The 20,239-nt window shown below is 46.3% G+C and overlaps 1 protein-coding gene across 2 annotated transcripts in view; it reads left to right on the forward strand.

Annotated features, from left to right (window-relative positions):
- Positions 1–1,456: 1,456 nt before the first annotated feature.
- Positions 1,457–20,239, forward strand: part of CPNE4 (copine 4) — a 356,741-nt gene continuing 337,958 nt past the window's right edge. For both annotated transcript variants that reach the window (XM_014602596.3, XM_059728790.1), the window contains exon 1: positions 1,457–1,799. The gene's annotated coding sequence lies outside the window, so the exon portion shown is untranslated. The remainder of the gene's footprint in view (positions 1,800–20,239) is intronic.

Below are 20,239 nucleotides of genomic sequence, written 5' to 3' on the forward strand. Positions count from 1 at the left end.
CCTGGAAAGGGAACACCTACGAATACTCCTGACCCCAGTGGGGCTCGTTTCCCAGCTGAGACTCAAATAAGCAGGAGATGAGGGTGTGGTCTTTTCAGTTTATTCGGCCGAAGGCCCCCCGACCTTAGAAAGGCAGAGGGGCCCCGGTTGCACTCTCACACATGTATTTATATTCTCAGGTTACATGATATTTCGCATGCGCAAAGCTTTAGTGGAAAATTACTAGTATTGCATGACTCTTCTTCAACCTGCGGGGTAATACCAAATAAGGCACAGATCTGCCGTTAAGCTTGTCTATCATGTTTAGTTACTATGGGGGAACTTGTGGGCCCCTGAAGGTACAGGCTGTGCTTCCCGTATTGCCAAAGGAAACCCCTTTCTCTGCGCACAATTTCTAACAAAGCACATGTGGCAGAGTCAATCACTCAGCCCAAATATCCCTAATCTAGTGCCTTTGCTGCAAGATCTTCCTTTCAACAGAGGCCTCCCTCATCCAGAGACTAGCATAATTTAGAACTCTGGTCTAAGAGATGATTAGCTGATGAGTGCAGCAAAGACTCCAATTGTTTGCCTTTGAGCTAGTAGTAAATATCCTATGCTCAGTTTCCTTGCTGAATCAGGGTCCTTGTCAGCCTTGGCCTTCCTTAACTTTTGAGAGAGGCAGGTCACTAATGTCAGAGATGGGCCCAAACCAAGACTCCAAGCCTGAACATCCTGGGCTGAAGGCGATACCGATGTGTGATGAAAGCTATTGGTATCAGTTACTTGGCCTGCATCATTTCCCCCCATATTATTGGTGGTTGTAAGGCCCAATCTTACCCAGGGCAGCACCCTAAATGGTGAGTACTAGAGTCCTTTTTTTGCCCTGCTTTCCCTCTAGCATTGAGACAATCTCATCTCACGTCAAGTTTCCAAGGCGGGAAATGTTGGCACGCGCTGAACTCTGCCTTTAACCCGTCTGCTTTTGCCAAGAGCGTGGGAGATTGCAGCCGCTGTCTTTTGCGCGAGGGCTGGTCCCGCGGTGCTGTCCAGAGCAGGGCCTCGGGCAGGTGTGGGAGCGGCGGTGGGGCTCATCTCCTCCTGGCCTCCAGGTCAGGGATAAGCTGCTGACATCCTTGTCAGAATAAAGGGTTAGAAAGGGTGAGGGGACAAAGTACTGCTTCTCTCTGCTAAGGAAGAAGGGGAGAGGAGGCGCCTCCACCTGAACTTGGTTAGCATCAGTCTTGCCCAGACTAGGACCAGGAGCCTGCGCATTGCTGAGGGAGGCAGGATGTGACTGAAGCCGTCGGGGGGGGGGCTGGAGCTTGGTTACGAGCGGGGATCCTCTCCCCGCTTTTTTCTTTTTTGCCCCTTCCCTCCCTGCACGTGGAGTGAGGCGCTGCGCGCTGCGGGGTGGGGCGGGGCGGCGCTGCTGTGCGGGCCGCAGCCCCCAGGGGGCGCTGGCGCGGGCTCCCCTCCCCTCCGCCGCCTCCCGCGCGAGGCGGGCTACGGGCGCGCCGGGCGGACGGCTCCCCTCGTGGGCAGCTGCCAGTCCCCGAGCGCCGAGCTCCCCCTCCCCTCTCCTCCCCGCTGGCTGCCAGGCCAGCTCTGCCCTGCCCTCCAGCCTCTTCAGAGGCGCTGAGGATGGAGTCGGCTTTCCTGGAGGGCTCCCGCTCCTGCCCCGCCAGCCTCTTCTAGAGGAGCCCAGCCTGGAAGAAGGGATTTAAAGAGCCCAGCCGGGGCAGCCCGCCCCGCTCCGCCGCCACAGCGGCACCGAGCCCGAGCCCGGCTCAGCGCTGATTCCGCTTCCCCGGCATCAGGTAGGGAGGATCCCGGCACGGCCTGGCCGCCGGCGCTGGCAGCTGCTGCGGGACCAAGAACTTTCCCCAGGTGTTTCGTTGGGGGAGGGTCACCCGCTGGAGTTGGCTGCAGGGAGGCGTCTCCCCGGCTCAGCAGCTGGGCAGCGAGTCGGCGCCTCGTCTCTCTGTGCGGTCCCGCTCTGGAGTTTGGGAACGGGCTTCTCGGGGCCGGGCTCCTGCTCATGGCACCCCGGGGTGGGCGCCGGAGCCGTGGACTCTTCGTTAGAGCCTGGCTGGGGTGCTGGGGAGAGGAGCAAGCGGGGTCCGCCGCGGCCCTTTCTCTCCCTGCTCTTTAGATAGTTGAGAGCAGATTCCTATTTCAGCCCACGCGCTGGTTTTATCCTTTGCTGGATCAATAAGTATGGGTGTGCGCGCGCATGGGAGTGATCAATAAGTGTGCGCACGTGAGTGATAAGTATGCGCATGGGAGTGATCAATACGTGTGTGCACATGTGAGTGATAAGTGTATGTGGTGGTCAATAAGTATGTGTGTTAGTGTGCATATGTGAGTGATCAATAAGTGTGTGTGTGCATGCACAAGCGGTGTGTGTGTGCATGCACGTGATTAGTAAGTGTGTGTGCATGTGTGTGAGTGATCAATAAGTGTGTGCATAGGTGTGATTAATGTGTGAGTGTGCATGGGTGTGATCAATACGTGTGTGTGCATGTGTGAGTGATTAATATATGTGCGTGTGAGTGTGCATGTGTGTGAGTGATCAATAAGTGTGTGTGTGTGTGTGTTCCAGCCCTTCCCATGTCTCCATCTGCATGGCCAGTCTTTAAATGAAGTGGAGGGGTGCTCCACAGGCTCCGGCTCCACAGCAGCTTGTTCAGTTCTAGTCAAGGTTGACCCCAGAAATGCTGGAAGTACTTGGAGTGCAATAAGAGCATCTCTCCGGTTGCAAAAAGAAAACCCAACTCAGCCAGATTATATTACAGGCTCTCCGGTGGGGCAGGAAGCATAATCCAAATGAAAGGATTTTTGCATCTCAAAGGCAAAAGTGCTTCCTGCAGAATAACAAGATTTGGTTAATGAGCCTCTTCTTTTCCTTATTTCAGGCAGGTTGTAGGGGAGGTGCATACCCCTATTTGCAGGTCTTTGATTTGCTTTGCTTACCTGCCCAGACCATCCCTGCACTTCTCAGTGAGGTGCAGATAAAGTGTGTCAATGTGCAGAATAGTGGCTCATATTAGAATAAAATATTATGGTGCTATTGAGGCTCATACATGAATAATGTGTTGCGTTTAGTACATGCTGCATATGCGTAATAGCAGCAGCACTCAGGACCATCCCTAGTACAATGAAACAGTAAGTCAACCAACATATTATTCCCCCCCAGTCTTTGAGTTTAGAAACAAGAATTGCATTAGGAACCATGAGAACTGTCAGCTGGGTTTTTCTTGTGCTGTTAGTACAGACTAGAAGGAGGCATTGGGGCTGCTAGCTTTAAATAATTTTGTGAAATTTTAGTTTGATTGACTAAATAGTCGGCTTGGCATAAGCTAACAGGAACACTTTGTCTCCTTGGTCCAAAATTTCCTTCCCCTTCAAATAGGGCAGTCTAGTTTAGTTTAAAGCCATCCATCTAACCAAAGGGGAGAATCCACTCTTTTGGTTAGTTCAGAGTGCTGTAGTTTTAGCTCAGATAACTTCCTTTCTGATTAGCTTCTGTAATTGGAGGCTGCTCCCTACAGTGGTGTAAGTGATTATTTTCAAAGTAAAGTTCAAGAAGGAAAAAGAGTTTGAAATTGTCTAAAAATATCTATTAGCTAGCATGAGATCAATTCAGTTCATCTGAAGAGCCATGCATCTTCCACTGTCATGTCCACATTTTTCTTTTAGATCTTTTATAAAACTCACACCAAGCAAACACGCCAGTTATTTATTAAATTGTTCTGTGTACACTTCTCCTTTTTTTATAGTTTGTGTGCGAGAAAACGTCATTTTTGTTTGTGGTAGATTTGAACATACGATAAGCTCCAAATCTCATTAAAGCTTGTTATGATTTTGCATGCTTTGTATAATCTGCTGCTCTTCTAGCTCAAATATAAACCTTTTCAATAAAAGGGAAAGAAAAAGCAGTAGTTTCTGCTGCCCTTATTCAATCTGAAGTGCCTACTGGGGTCAACAGGAAATTTTGCTTTTATTATGGAATGCAGGACAGTGTCCAGTTTGTTGTAGAAATGGCTTTGGGTATGCAGTAGGAGTTCAACTAGATAAATTTCCTTCTGGTCCACTTCTCATATTCCCAGCTGAGTTTCTGCATTGAAATAGAACTACCGGTACTTTTAAGCTCTCAATTTAAAACAATTAAACCTATACACTGGAGAAAGGGTGAGACTCTTACCTAAACAAATTAGGAAGTTTATTATTTATCAGAGAGAGAGGAAGAAGTGGGGCCGTATTGACTGAGAGATAAATTATTAGGTGCTGTAGTGAGGGCAGCAGCATAACATCCTAGAAGGAGACAGAGAGGGAGTGTGTGTGTGTGTGTGTGTGTGTGTGTGTGTGTGTGTGTGTGTGTGTGTGTGTGTGTATAATCTGCATATATCTGTTATTGTCAAATGCATATGTGTATGTATTTGTAATTTGAATGGCAGTTGTGTTTAGGAGACCTAACTGAGACTGGAACCGCTAGTACTAGGTAGTGTACAAAAACAAAGATGCTTCCTGCCTCAGAGAACTTTGTGATTGTGAGATTTCTGTATAAACAAATACACAAAGAAAAGATGTTACTTTCCTAGTTGTACTGTCACCAAATATTAGAGTTCCAGTGCAGAAAAACCTTCCGACCACCAAATTTGTGTTTGTGTTCTGGAAAGGATTAGTCAGTTTACTATTTCAACTTTTCTGGTGGCATTACTCAAATACCCGATAGTAAACACATAGGAATGGAGTCCAGTAAGTTTCACAGCACATCATGGTCATTTGCTGGTGCTTTAGAACTCTGTTGCTGTAAAAATAATATTTTAAAATTGAGAATAAATGTAAGATAAAAAATATTGCCCATAAATCTTGCCTTTGTTTGAAGAGGTGCTTTCATTATAAGACCCCTTATTATGGTGCTGCCAACTTTTGAGGATAAAACCCTTCATTCCTGCCTCTTGGAATTTTGAGGTGGGAAGGTCTGGTCAATTTAACATTCTTCAAATATGAAGAAATCATCGTATCCCACTCTGTGAATCTCAAACCAACTTTATTATAATACTTCAAACTTACAGTGAACTTGAAATACTTTCTTGATAAAGCAGCTGTCTATTATATTGGAAAGAATTTGACTTAGAACTAATGAAGCTGATAGTAAATTTGAGCTAGTTTACATTCATGTACTATTGATTGCAGTGGTGCAATGCCAATTTAGCATAGTTGAGCATGTTGACCAGTAAAGATACTTGGATCTCATCATGTAAATATGCTTTGTGGCTAAGTTCTTCAAAGCCATCCTTGGGACTTGAATATTTGATTCTCTTTATTCCAATTCTGAACAAGAATTCCCTTAACCACATATTTAAAAACTTTCCTGAAATGGGACCATAAGAGAACAATGGTTGTCTTACTTTCAAACTTATACATCAAGTTATTCAGGAAAAGACCTTAGTAAAATTAAGAATGGATCTTTTAATATGAACATGAAGAATATTTGCAATTCAGTTAACTAGCAGAAAATTGCAAAGGTTATTGGTCTGCACCTTTAGGCAGAAATTGTTCTGGGGTAGAGGTCAAATGTTTCCCATTGTACCATACTGTGGTTAGTTTATTATGGAGGATTAATGATATCAATGAAAATCAAGCATCCAAATGCCCTAGGCAGAAAATCAGTGCAGCTGAGGTCAGATAACTTTTTTACAACATTCCAAGATGCAGAGCTCAAGATATGTACAGGCAAAAGTAATCTACTTTGACATTGCCAGTTGTATTAAACATCTGTGACTGTATTTACTGAAGGAGTTTACCAGGCTCTCATCACTATAGCATACGAGTGCCTAATAATTTTTAATGTTGTTTTAGCTTCATAAAATCCCATTTGAGATAGACTTTCTATGTCCCTTCTGTAAAATGCTAGCACTTCCCTATTTGATTTACCCAAGATTACTCGGGACTCTGTCCTATCTGGGACGGAGTAGGAAACTGAATTTCGGTCTCTCAAATCCTAAACTAGTTTCCTAGCCACTAGGCTGTCCAGTCTGGTATAGACTGCTTGGGGCAGCCTGTGATAAATGAACCAAACCCATATACGTTTCCAGTATGATACGTAATATACGAGCCACAAGGTTTGCAATTAAAATTTCCTAGATGCTTCTATTCTATATATTATATCCGGTATATGCATTTTGGAGAGCAAGCAAACATGCTTTAGTCTATATATGCAAATGAGTGAAATTATTGCCCTGTACTAGTTCCTTTCACACCTAAGAGTAACAATGCTGAATAATGAAAATTTAAAGACAAATGATTTGATTTCATCATTAGTTGGATTCAATAGTTTTGTATTAATGATTTTGTTAGAGCTGAGAACTTGAATGCATAAATCAGCGTGCAGAGTTGTGATTCCCAAAACAACCATTGCTTAGGAATAAATATCCCAGTTTAGAAGGCAGCAGCATATACTGTAGTACACACACTGGTTTTGGACTTGAGAAACTTGGGTTTGGTTTCCAGCTGTCTCAGACTGCGTGGCTGTTTAGCGGCGACTCTCCATGCAAATACAGAATTCAATAACGGTGAATCGGTGCAGAGATGCAAAAGGTTAAGTTCTGGTTGCTGTTGGAACTTTCCTTAACTTCTGTCTGAAATTCTCAATCCAAGCATTGCACTTTTGCACTAGAAAAAGGTAAGTACCAACTTTTAAAGTTGGATCAAATTACTGTTGTTCTTTTACAGACTTTGTTCATTGCAAAACCCGCTGTTAATAAGAAAGGGATCTCACGCTGAAGTAGTGAAAAAAACACTGCATCTTGGTCAACACTTGTAGATAAAATGTTCGGCACCAGTTCACGTGTGCCCTTTGCTGACATCATTTGTTGTTAATGGGTTATTTTTGCAAAGTAAAATTGATTTAAATGGACTTCTACTCAGTTACTGGTAGATTATATGCTTATCCCAAACTGCTGAAAATAAATAATGTTTTGTTCTTTGCTATATTTTAGGGGCTAATCCTACAAGCAGTTGGATTTCTCTTTTAGCCCTCATTTATCAAGTTGTACCTATTTAAGACAGCATTTAGGTATGTGGTCAAGTGGCCTTCTTAGTAGTATCTGTGTCTTAGAAAATAGTGGCAATTTTAACTACATGCTTAACATGAGATGCATACTCCAGTGCTATCCTGAATAAGCATGAATGTAATTACATACCAAAGTTCTTTGCTGAACCAGAACCGTAAATCTCCTTAACCATAAACCATATTGCACTGTAGCCAACTATACCATAAGGCTGTAAACACATATGCCTTGTTGTGTCTGGTGACAATCTGAGCCACAACAATGAAGTACAGATGAAAACACAGCTTTGTAAGTGAATTCAAACGTTACAGTATAAAATCTAACTGCAGTTTTTGCAGTTTCTCAGTGTGACTGATATTGTGTATTCCTGGCCCCGCTGAAGTAAATGGTAAAACTTCTATAGATTTCAGTAGACAAAATAATTTTATGCATCATCTCTGAAATATCCCACACAAGTAAGTAAACCTGATTTAGTGGACTACAGGGAGCTGTTGGTCACCTGAAGGAATTGTTTCAGTTCAGTCTTCATACTTTTTGTTATAATACATACTACTGGTTTGATACCTAGTGATAGTTGTAAAGCTAAATGTAAGGTTTCATGTAAAAAAAAAAATAAAAATAAATAAATAAAAGTGGGGGTAGAGGATGGGTATTGAATTGTTGTGTGGCCTGTCATTCTGTTCATTTCATATACCATTTTAAAATATGTGAAGGAAACAGGTTTTTCTGCATGCAGTCCATTGGTTTCAAACATTAGCCATATATACCCTGGAAAAGTTTGAATAGAGAAAACCCAATTGACCAAAGAAAGGTTATATAAGGGGTGCATATATGTGTGCATGTGAGAGAGACAAAGCAGGAGAGGGAAATACTCCCCAAATAATAAACTCTTCTTTTTTACAGTTTCACATCTTCAGGACTTAGAAGTAAATAGGTCAGGTTGAAACTTGTTCTATTAAGCTGCAGCTAACCCCTTTTCTATGTAACAAGCGGTTATGCTCTATATGCTGAATGCACATCAGCTGTGGAGGGAAGGCGGCAAAGCAGGGGCTCTCTCTTAAGAAGAGAGAGCCTGACAGATTAGGGAGTGAGAACTCAGGCAGGGGGCTTTAGTGAATGCTGATGGAGCAGCTGGCCACTAGAGGGTGCTGGAATATCAGCCAAAGTAGTGCTGCTGGCCTGAGCATGCTGTAATGGGGAGTATAGGGATTCCCTCTGCTGCAGTGCTGTCCAGCCAGCCAGGTAGGTGTGCTCCCTGTCAGGAGATAGGGAATCCCTTTGCCTGGCCTTAGGCTGTGCTGTCTTAGTACTGGGTGTGCACAGAGCTGAGCAGCCACAGCACCCTGCAGCTGGTCTGGATTGGGCAGCACAGGCCCAATTTCTAGGGCAGGAGTCAGAGCCATTTCCTAGGCCATTTCCTCTACAGAGAAATGTGGGAGAGTGAATCTATATTCACTAAGGTCATGGGTGCCAGTGGGATCAGTTGCACTGCATGAAACCAATCGGGCCATTCATTCTAGAGAGCAGGGTGACACCTAGCAGACCAGCTGGTTCAGAGAGACACTAGCTTTCATAGGCAACAACCTCTTTCATCAGGTGCTAGGAATGGGAGTAGAGAAAGACAAGCTCAGTTACGCAGTTCCTTTACATCAGAAGGGGAGAGGCCACCTGGGTTGGGTGCGGGGTAATGGGTTTGCCAAACAGATAACAGGTGAGCTTGCCAGGCTTTGTGTCACAGGCTTCATGCACACGGGGCCATGCATGCTGGGTCCTGTCCTACCTGCTTTGTCTTCTGCATCTTGGGTAGGGTGGTAGCCTCTTGAAGAAAGAAGCAAATATGCACTTCAGACAAGCTAGTTGGCCTCTTCGGAACTGCATCTGCTACCAAGATAGCTGGCATGGTCACTTGAAGAGGAGGGCTAGAGACAGACATTACACACAAACCAGTTTAAGTGATCAGAAACTGGTTTAAACCTGTAACAGAACAGATGTTCAGTGCACATAAACCCATTTGAAAATGGCTGAAACCAGTTTGAGAGAAACCTGGTTGAATATAGTATCAGACTTAACTGATTTAGCTCAAACTGGTTTATGCAATGTCTGTCCCAGACCCCTTGCTGGCTTAAGTTAAATCAGACTCCCCCAGCATCCCAGCATGCTCTCTGGGTTAGGTGGGGCTAAGTTCCACAGCAGGGCTGGCCTCTCCCTTCTGCCCCCTGGCTGGAGCTTGGCACAGATTTGCACGCACATTAGGATCTGCTGGCTTCCCCATGCCCCCCTCTTCTTCCTCCTCCTCCTCCTCCTCACTCATTGCTTAAGCAGAGATCCTTTCCTCCTCAATGCCACAGCATGGACCGTAGCCAGTATGTGGTCTGCTAGCTAATGCCGAGAGGGGTCTGTGTGTGTGTCCCTCTCCAATTTCACTGGGCTAGGCAGAGAAAACAGTGACCATTTACAGCTTTTGGAGCTAATCAACAGGTCAGCCGGTAAGCTGTTTAAGAAGTTTGAAGTAATGTGGAGAAAGGCTATTGTTTTTTTAGTTGGGTGATAAAAACTATTATCAGCCCCCATCCCCAACAGCTGGCTTACTCATCTGTTAGTTTGCTGCAGACAGTATGAGGAAGCAGGGAGGGAGATTGAGGCAAAGGTCGGGGTGCAGAGCATGCATCTGTTGATGATACGGAGATTTTCAGAGTGCTATCCCAGGGCTGGGGGCTGGCAACACTCTCACCCCTTGAGCAGCCAGTGGGGAAACGCCTGTGACCTGCAGGCAGACATCCCTAATGAGAGAGTCCTGCTGGGGCCTGGCCACGCCTCGCTCAGCTCAGCTCCTTGCAGAACGAAGGACTGCTCTAGCACCTCTCAGCTTCTAGCCTGAGTCACTGCAGGCATGTGCCTGAATTTCCTCAGTCCAGAGAGAATGTCTGTCCAGTTTCAAACCAGTTTAGCCTAGTCAGGTTAGATTGACCTGCAAAGATTGAATCAATTCAGACTCCAGCTTTTTGAATGTGTCCCCCTAGCCCTGATGCCCAGCTCTCAGCAGTTAATTGGTATAGGTCGCCACAGCTGGGTCCACTTTTCAGTCCAGCCAGGCAGCAGAGCTATGGATGTGGTTCTGTGTTGCTTGGACCTACCTGGCCAAATAGTATACAGATTAGCCAGGAAAAGAAACTATCTGTTGCTTTCTCCTTAATTCTCCTTTCTCTTGTTTATCCTTGTCATGGCGGGGTCCTCGCGGAGGGCCGTGATCTCCTTGAGGTCCCTCGCTCCGTGTACAGGCCGGCCCAAGGCACCCTCTATTCTCGCCCGCCACGTCTTTGATGGTAAATATAATGATGGGAGGCTGCTTTGCGTTTTCCCTGGGCACGGCTACTCGGGACCGCTGTCCCCGCGGTTCTTCCGGACCCCCTGGGGGTCTCCCGATCTGGTGGGTGTCCCCCAGACACCCTAGCCTTGTGGGCTATGCGTGGCTCCTACCAACCCCTAATACCACGCCCCAAGCCTCGCAGATGTAATGGACGTTGTCCGGTCTGTACGCCCGCTTCTCGGGCCTCCTTTTTACTGTGGCCCACTCTGGGCTCCCTCTCTCGTGCCCAGCCTCTTGCTGGGACTCTTGTCTGGCCCACTCTGGGCCTCCCCTGCCGGTATGGTTCCGCTCAGGGACTCTTTAGCAGGCCTCCGGTCCTATGGGCCAACCGCACGAGCACCCTCTCTGACCCTGGCTCACTGCGCTGCTACTCCCTGTCTTCTCGGGGCAACTGCAGCGCCCTGCCTCAGTCTGAGGGGTGTTGCCGCACTAGCCTGCAGCCGGACTCGCTATGCCCGTCTCGGGCTTCTCAGTATGGCCACGCTCTCTAGGGCTGCTCAGTATGGCGCTCCCCCTTCTCTGGGGCTCACCGTGTCCACACTGGGCTACTCAATAATGTACAATGGCGCTCCCCCCCCCCCCTCTGGGGCTTGCCGTGCCCACTCTGGGCTACTCAATAATACTGCCCCTTTCCTGGGGCCGGGGTCTATGTTCCCCCACACGTAACCCGGGGTCTAGGTCCCCGTCCGCAACCTACGGGTTGCGCCCGCGACCCACTGGCCGTGCTCCTTGCCGCCAGTTGCTCACGCACTGGCGTGCGAGCTGCGCCTTCCCTGGCGCTATGAAAATAATGCGCCCTCTTAGCGCTAGGGCACCCCACACTCTCTGGGGTCCCTGTGATTGAGGCCTCCTCCAACCCCTACAGCCTCGCCCAAGCCTCCAGGTGTAATATACAGAGCCAAACGTAAACTAGAGCCTCCTGGCTATAACACAAACATAAAGCCCCCCTGGCTAAACCTTTAGTGCCCAATCCTCTCAGGGCTATCATGAGCTGTACTCGCTCGTCGGGCTCCTCCCCATATGTCGGCTGAGGGAGCTCCTGCCTCTCCGGCTGCTGGCAGAGAACTGCCAGCCTGGCCTCAGCCCTGAGCTTTATAAGGGCCAGGCCCTGCCTCCTACAGGCAGCTGGTTCCCCTTGGTTGCTCCGGCAACCCTCAGCTGCGCTCATTACCTGAGCAAGCCTCAGCTGGGCTCGTTATGTCAGGCCAGGGCGTGCTCACTTGCTCCCTGGCAGTTTCTCCACTCTAGGAGCAGGGGCACCGAGGTGCCCTGCGACACACCTCCCCCCCCAAGATCAAACTCACCGAGGTAGATCTTCCTTTTCACCGAATTTGGTCGGATTCGGCGGGTCTTCTCAGCCTTTCTTCCAGCACCCAGCGTCTCTCTTATAAGTGGCGGAGGTTTTAAGGCGCCTCCTCCTTGCCTTTTACCCAGGGGCGCATCACGTGGGATTTTGTGGGAGTTACCCTGCCAAAAGTAGTCCCCCCACGTTAGCCATCCCTGGTGGGGTGCAAATTAGGCTTCCCTCTTTCCTTTCTTCACCGCCTCCTCCCTCCTGGGAGAGCTGCTTCCCCCTGTTTGGGGTACCCTGCCCCTCTTCTTCCATCTAGATCCCAGGTCTCCTTCTGCACGTCCCTTGTAACACTCCCTCCTTCCTGAGGTTTCTTGCCTGTCTACTAGTATTCCCCAGAGCTCCCATTGTCTCTTCAGTGCTTTCTGGGCATCCTTCTCTTCCCAAAACTCTATTTTCCCCCGTCTGGTGGGTCTTCCTCTAGGCCCTTTATAGATTTTCACATAGGCTACGCCGCCGACTCTAGCTTCTACAAGCCTTCTCAACATCCACCACCGGGTTAGCCCTGGGAGGTTATTAACGTACACGCATGGCCTCTTCTTTCTTTCTTGATCTCCTCTCGACCGCATTACCTTTGGTGAAGATGGCCCTTCTGCCTCCTTAACTTGGTCTGCCGTCTGCACACGGTCCGGTCTCTGGTGTTGTGCTGGGCTAGGTATTTCTCCTTTAAGGTGGAGCTTGAGACGTCCATCTCCTCCCCCCTTAAGTTCCTCGGGGCTTTGGCCCCTTTTTTCTCCCTCAGGCCTCTGGACCGCTCTCTTATTTTGTGGTTTTGTTGCTCCCTCTCCTGCGGAAGCTGCATCTTGCCTTGATACCGTTGATCTCCTAACATCACACAAGCCTGCACCTTTATCTAGTTTTTCCTTCAGGCAGTTCATTTCTTGAACGTACTGGCTCGCCCGCTGACCCCGTCTCCGATTCAGGCACTCCGTGACTATGGAGGTGATCTCTTCTCTCATCCTTGAGTCTATCCCGGAGAGTGCCTCCAGCTTCATATTCTTTTCCTGCTGCTCTGGTTCCCCCTCTTTAGGGATTTCTAAGCCCACCTCACTGGACTGTTCCTGATTCTCAGGACCTTTAGAAGCAGGGGCTGTGCAGTCTCAATCAGTCTTTCTGTGTCTGTTAGGGTCTCTTTCAAGCCTTGAGACTCCTTCAGGTGCTCCTCGCATCCTGCCTTAATCACGGAGGCATGTTCCTCCAACAGGCTGCTTATCATGGTCAGTCTCTTGCTTTGTATCTGAGCAGCCAGTACTGCTTGTTGTTCAATCCTCTCTCGGCCTGCTAGCTCCCTGGCTGTGCTCTCTTTTAATAGGGCCTTCAGGGACTGTATCTCTTCCCTCAGTTGGCCCTCTTCCTTTTCTACCCTTTGCCATTGGGCCTGCAACTGTGCACACTCCTGTGTTCTGGCTTTTACCTCTGTCTCCAGGGACTGCTTCTGTTCTTCTAATGCCTCATGGTTGACCATATATTCTCTTACTTTCTCTATTTCCTTCGTTATCGCTTTCCCCGCTTTTTCTGCCTGGGCAAAGCTCTCTATTAGCTTTTCTCAGAGTTCTTCGACCTGGTATTCTGCTTGTAAGCAATGCTCTTGCCAGCCTTCCAGGTCCTCCTGCACTGCTCCCGTTTGGGTTGCTGTACTTGTCACCTCTGGACCTTCCAACTCCCTAGAGTCTTGGCCTTTTGTAGCCGTCTGACTACCTGCTGCTCGTAACGTTTTATTTGCTGCCTCTAAGGCCCGAATCTGCTGCCTTAGGGTCAGCCTTTGCAGCTGCGACTGCTTTCTCTCTGCGTTACTTGTTGCCTCTCTAGCTGAGCTGGCTTCTAGGTGGGTTTCAAGGGACCGTACCTGTTCCTCCAAGTGTCCTTTTTCCACCTCCATGCTTCGCAATTGGGACTAAGTCCTCGTTCTCTCTCTCCCCAGTCTCTAACTCCTTTTCCAGGAATAGGTTTCGCTCATGGAGTGCATCGTATCTTGCCCTCCATGCTGACATTTCCCTCTGCATGTCTTACAGATTCTCTTCTCTCCGTCTGCTCCTCTTGGCTTCTTCTGCCATCAGCCGCTCTAGTGCTCGAGTCCTCTCTGCCTCTACTGCAATCAGGCGCCTAATTCCTTTAGGACCTCCTTCCTTTCTCCCTGCTTGTACCCACTGTTCCAATCCCGCGGCCTTTGCCTTCGCCTGCTCCTTCTGGGATTGGGCTACCTCCAGCTCCCACTCTAGCCACGCAATGTCTTCTTCCGGCTCGCTCACTTTTAATAGCCAGGTGAAATTCTCTTGTTTCAGGCTTTCTACATCATCTATTCCTGCCATGGTTAAACCTTTTTTTTTTTTTTTTTAATTTCTCCAAACCTGACTCAACGTCTTCCCTATTATAACTCTCGACAAGCAGTCTCTCCTTCGATCTGGGTTTTCCTTCTCAAGCCCTTCGATCTCACTGCCCTGTCGATCTGTAAAATAGCCCTAAGGTTCGTTTCCCTCGTCAGGGACATGGGTTCTTTCCCCGTGCATGGCCGTTTTCCCGGCCAATGCACCAGATGTCACGGCGGGGTCCTCGCGGAGGGCCGTGATCTCCTTGAGGTCCCTCACTCCGTGTACAGGCCGGCCCAAGGCACCCTCTATTCTCTCCTGCCACGTCTTTGATGGTAAATATAATGATGGGAGGCTGCCTTGCGTTTTCCCTGGGCACGGCTACTCGGGACCTCTGTCCCCGCGGTTCTTCCGGACCCCCTGGGGGTCTCCCAATCTGGTGGGTGTCCCCCAGACACCCTAGCCTTGTGGGCTATGCGTGGCTCCTACCAACCCCTAATACCACGCCCCAAGCCTCGCAGATGTAATGGACGTTGTCCTGTCTGTACGCCCGCTTCTCGGGCCTCCTCTTTACTGTGGACCACTCTGGGCTCCCTCTCTCGTGCCCAGCGTCTTGCTGGGACTCTCGTCTGGCCCACTCTGGGCCTCCCCTGCCGGTATGGTTCCGCTCAGGGACTCTCTAGCAGGCCTCCGGTCCTATGGGCCAACTGCACGAGCACCCTCTCTGACCCTGGCTCACTGCGCTGCTACTCCCTGTCTTCTCGGGGCAACCACAGTGCCCTGCCTCAGTCTGAGGGGTGTTGCCGCACTAGCCTGCAGCCGGACTCGCTATGCCCGTCTCGGGCTTCTCAGTATGGCCCCGCTCTCTAGGGCTGCTCGGTATGGCGCTCCCCCTTCTCTGGGGCTCGCCGTGCCCACACTGGGCTACTCAATAATACCGCCCCTTTCCTGGGGCCGGGGTCTATGTTCCCCCACACGCAACCCGGGGTCTAGGTCCCCGTCCGCAACCTACGGGTTGCGCCCGCGACCCACTGGCCGCTCTCCTCGCCGCCAGTTGCTCACGCACTGGCGTGCGAGCTGCGCCTTCCCTGGCGCTATGAAAATAATGCGCCTTCTTGGCGCTAGGGCACCCCACACTCTCTGGGGTCCCTGTGATTGAGGCCTCCTCCAACCCCTACAGCCTCGCCCAAGCCTCCGGGTGTAATATACAGAGCCAAACATAAACTAGAGCCTCCTGGCTATAACACAAACATAAAGCCCCCCTGGCTAAACCTTAAGTGCCCAATCCTCTCAGGGCTATCATGAGCTGTACTCGCTCGTCGGGCTCCTCCCCATATGTCGGCTGAGGGAGCTCCTGCCTCTCCGGCTGCTGGCAGAGAACTGCCAGCCTGGCCTCAGCCCTGAGCTTTATAAGGGCCAGGCCCTGCCCCCTACAGGCAGCTGGTTCCCCTTGGTTGCTCCGGCAACCCTCAGCTGCGCTCATTACCTGAGCAAGCCTCAGCTGGGCTCGTTACGTCAGGCCAGGGCGTGCTCACTTGCTCCCTGGCAGTTTCTCCACTCTAGGAGCAGGGGCACCGAGGTGCCCTGCGACACTCCTCTTCTCTTTTTTCTGTTCTACTTCTGTCTTCTCACTTTTGCTTCTTGCTCTTTCATCTTCCCAGCTCTGGCCTTCTGAAATAGGGAAGGTGACGTCTTCCCTACTTCTATGATACCAGAGGTGGATGGGGAAATCAGGATGGTGGTCTGGCTGGTGTGTGGCTGTTAAAGCTTATGCAAGACTAAGATATGCACCAGTGGCGAGGGAACTAAACTGAAGGCTAGCTCAACCATCAATGCAAGTTGAGGGTAGACTAATTAGAGTCCTTTAGGGGTTAGCTGAACAGATAATGTGGCCCAGATAAGAACATTTCCTCAATTTTGAGGCTTAAGCGAGATTTTCATATATGTTATGGATCCTGCTTGCCCTGTCACCTGCAGCGTCCTTGCTTACTTCCTCAGTCTGCTGTTTCTTGCAATTTTCTTTCTGTGAATTATTAATAATTATTTGGATTCACAGCAGTCAAGCAGCAGGACAAATTACGCGTTACTTCTAGTGTGCAGAGTCTCTTTCCCAAGCTATAGGGCTGACCATTGTATGCTGGGCTACCTCATAGACATATGTGATGCTTGAAACTTATTTATTAGTCCTATTTGAAATAGTTTCTATGAGTTTCTTATCCCATATTACCACATCCGGAGTTGTCAGTGGAGGATCATTTTTAGTAACATTTTTGCTCATCATGTGTGAGGACGTCTGAGAATTAATATATCAGTTGAAATCCAAAGTAGCACTGTTGATGAACAACTGTGAGATTTTGATAGGCACTGAGATTTTGAAAGACACAACTGTATTGTTGTAGTAAAATAATGTTTTGCATATGTATAGCTTTGACATGTCTGTAAGTAGTTGGGGTTACAGTAGCTAGAATTTCAACTCTAGTAATTTCCTTGGAAACTCTGAGAAACAAAAAACTTGGATTCAAAATATTTTTCAGCTTCATTGTGATATAATACATAAGTGGGCAAACCCATATGTAACATACATTTAAATAACTTAGACAGCTGTTTTGTGTTTCGTCTTCTGTTAATTACTATGAAAAACTGCTGTTTATTACCATTGTATGTGCCAGTTGATGGGGGCACATGTAATTTGCTGATTTGTAAGACAAATTTTGCCTCTGTGCATAATTAGTATAAAAAACATTTAGCAGATGCTTTGAGCTGGTTGTTAATTTACAGTGCAAATTTTATAGGATCATTATGGTTCACTGAAACAGATAAAAGTGATATAGGGATCTTGCCAAGCATGTCAACCAGCCAAGCTTAGCATTACATGACAACCAAAGGCTTCATCTACATTGTAGAGAATCTAATTTCTTATAAATGAAAAAAAACAGGTGGGAAGAGAAAGCGAGGGAAATAGGACGTGTGTATCTGTGATAATTGTGTAACGAGGATACAATTCACAATAGGGGACTTTTGTTATGAAGAATAAGTTAGTCAGTCTAGTAGCTTGCAAGAGTATGTTCCTTTTGTGTTTTTTAGTGAAGTCTGTACAGTGTTTAAGCTTGTGATTAATGTTTCAGGCTCACACTCAATAGAAGCAGCTGTAGTCAGTTTATTTTGCTGTGTTAAACTTGCTTTTATGTAACTTTGTGCATGCATAAAATACAAATAAGGTACAATGTATTGGAAACAACCATACGAATGTGAGCTGGCCTTAGACAGGTGTTGAATGAGCAGGTAATTATGTGTAGAAGTTGCTGTAGCATCTCTCTTTTCTACTCTCTCTTTAGGAATAGAAGGGAGACATTGGAAGGGACTTATTGCTTTTTGTGTAAGTTTACTGTACTTGCCTAGCTTGTCTGAGCCATCAGTTCTGCTTTCAGTCATTCTGACTTGAATTGCTGTGCTAATTGCCATATTCTTAAAGGATCAAATGAAAATAACTTCTTTTGTAAATTTTATTTTCATAAATTTTGTTGTAAATTTTTTGCTGGAAAGGAGTCGGTATGATGGAAATAATTTCAGCCAATATATAAACTTTTGCAAAAAAAAAAAAAAAAAGAAAAAAAGTGAGGCACATTGTGTGTGTGTGTGTGTGTGTGTGTGTGTGTGTGTGTGTGTGTGTCTGCTAAAGGGATAATCAGGTAATTTTTTTTTCTTGTTTGTGACCCAGGTAGATAGGCCCGCGTCCAGTTCCACATTTAAACACTAGTTTCATTACATTTCTGGATAGAAGCCCTTTAGAGACGCAACTGAAACACAAACAAAGGCCAAAGAAAAAGAGAGGGAAAGGATTAAAACTTAAGATGTTAGCCAGGGATGTAGGTGACATCATGGTTGTAATTGTAGGGTGGGGAGAAGGATGTGATTTTGTTTGGTTTAGTACTCTATATTGCTTTGTTATGTAATAGGTAAATGGAGACTGGGCTGAGAAATGGGGAGGGAGACATACGGTAAATACAAGAGAGTTCTGCAATAGCAATAAACAAAGAATGGTTTAGAGTTCCTGGAACTTTTCAGGAAATGCCACGCACTAAGAAGTCTCTGAGAGTTAGAACTTCATCCAAATGAGATTGAAATGTTGGTGCGTGAAATCATGGCACTGCTGAAGTCAAAGCAAAGCTTTAGCTGACTGTACTTGGGCTGGGAGTTCTCCCATTCTGAGTACTAGAAAAAATCAGTCTAACCTTTTATTTATAAATGCTCCAGTGGGCCTAACTTAGAATTGTGTTTAACCCTTTATACATGGGCACATTTATCTTCAACACGAGTTTTTGCACTGTACTGGACAGTAGAGGGTTCAGTATTCTTCTGGAAAAAAATCAGAAGAGGTAACAGACAATTTAGGTAAAATCAGTTTGGTCTTTGCTGTTGAAACAAACAGTGGCTTAACTGATTACTGTTTTATACTTTTCTGTGAGCTTTTGTTGTTATATTTTTAGCTAACGGAAAGTGTTTTATTTTTGCCATTGAAAAGGGGCTGTTGCAGATCTGTGATAAGAAATTCATTTGACATTTTTGAAGAGAAAATTATGCCCAGTTTTCTGGCTGAAGACAGGTAAAATGGGACATGAATGACATTTTGACTGCTCATGAATAAGGAAAGAGACTATCTAAGAGATGCCACTGAAAAAAGCTGTGGACACTGGCTGAAATAACAACTGGATAACTACTATTGCTCAGGCTGTTGAAACATCTGTCATCTTATTTATTTTTAGAATAAAATGAATATACCTTTCTCACAGACTGCTATCTTGAAGGTACTTTAAAGAAAAAAATCACTTTAAGTGTGGTAAAGCCAGTACTGCCCTTTAGTAAGACCACTGTTGCCAGATTTGTTCTTGGAACTTATCAATTTACTGCAGCGCCTGCCTAAATAATTTCTGAAATTCTTTATGAAAACTTTTATCATAAATAGATGCAAGAAGTCCCCACCCCTGCCCATGATTTTTGTCATATTGTAGCAAAATAATATACTGTTTCTTCTCATGTCAAATTACATTTTTTTAATGGCAGGTTTCCTTTATTATTTTTGCATGACCTCAGTTGGATTTGTTGTCTTGTTTTTCAGGCAGGCTGTTTCTTTTCTCTTTTTTAAAAAATATTTATTCATCAAGAGTGTCAGACTGATTAGTAGTACTGTACAAATGCCTTTTAAAATACTTTCAAGTATTTAAAAGCAAAATAAATTAAGAGATTTATTTTATACTCTAGGTTATCCATAAATGCAAGGGAGGTTGATGGACAAAAAATGTAAAAGTAATTTGAGTTAATACTGGAAACCTTTTTCGTCCGAATGTTCCACTAATAATGTGCTTTGATTGGATTGTTTTTTGCATTCTGATTTATTTTGCTGGGCAGATAGAAGAAATCTTTGTTTATACATGTTATAACTTGCAACGTTAATTTATCGAATCCTTGTCCTATTCTGTATGTCTATGTTCTTCATTAACTTTCTAGTAACATAACAGGGTCTGGTCCTGCCAGCCTTACTTGTGTTCGGTAGTATCTTACTACTGGTTCCTAATGGGAATATTTGCAGAGTAAAGAGCTGTTAATCTGGCTCATGGTGAATATCTATACAAAGATGAAGCATGCTTTATGCAAGTGACAGTGATGCCATGTGTCCTAATAAACATATTTATTTATAATTAGAAAAAAGTGGATTTCTATATGACTTGCGTTTTTCTTGCCCTCTTAGGTAGAACATATTTCACTGTGCATAAGTAGTTACTATAAAGTTTGTTTGCTTAATAAGTGTCTGTTGGAGTGCAACTTTTTAATGTCTATTGTAATGCTTTATTGTGGAGGTAGTTTTTATTTAACAGCTCATTTAGCAGATGAATAATTATTTAATGCTGTTGTATCCATTTGCCACCACCACCTGTGATGCTGTCAGGTATTCATTCTCGGAAAGGCACTAATTTTATTTTTTCTACCCAGTGACTAGATTGGAGTTTTGAGGGAAAGTGTGGGTTTTGTTTTTTTTTCAGGATTTCAGTCGTTCTCTGGTTAAAGGGGTAAGGAAAGAAGATGTAGATGATCAAATGAAGTATGACCTATCTTCTGAACTCCTCTGCAAAAACATGAGCTACTCTTTTAACAGGGAAAG

Source organism: Alligator mississippiensis, chromosome 5 (assembly GCF_030867095.1).
Source record: "Alligator mississippiensis isolate rAllMis1 chromosome 5, rAllMis1, whole genome shotgun sequence".
NCBI lineage: Eukaryota > Metazoa > Chordata > Crocodylia > Alligatoridae > Alligator > Alligator mississippiensis.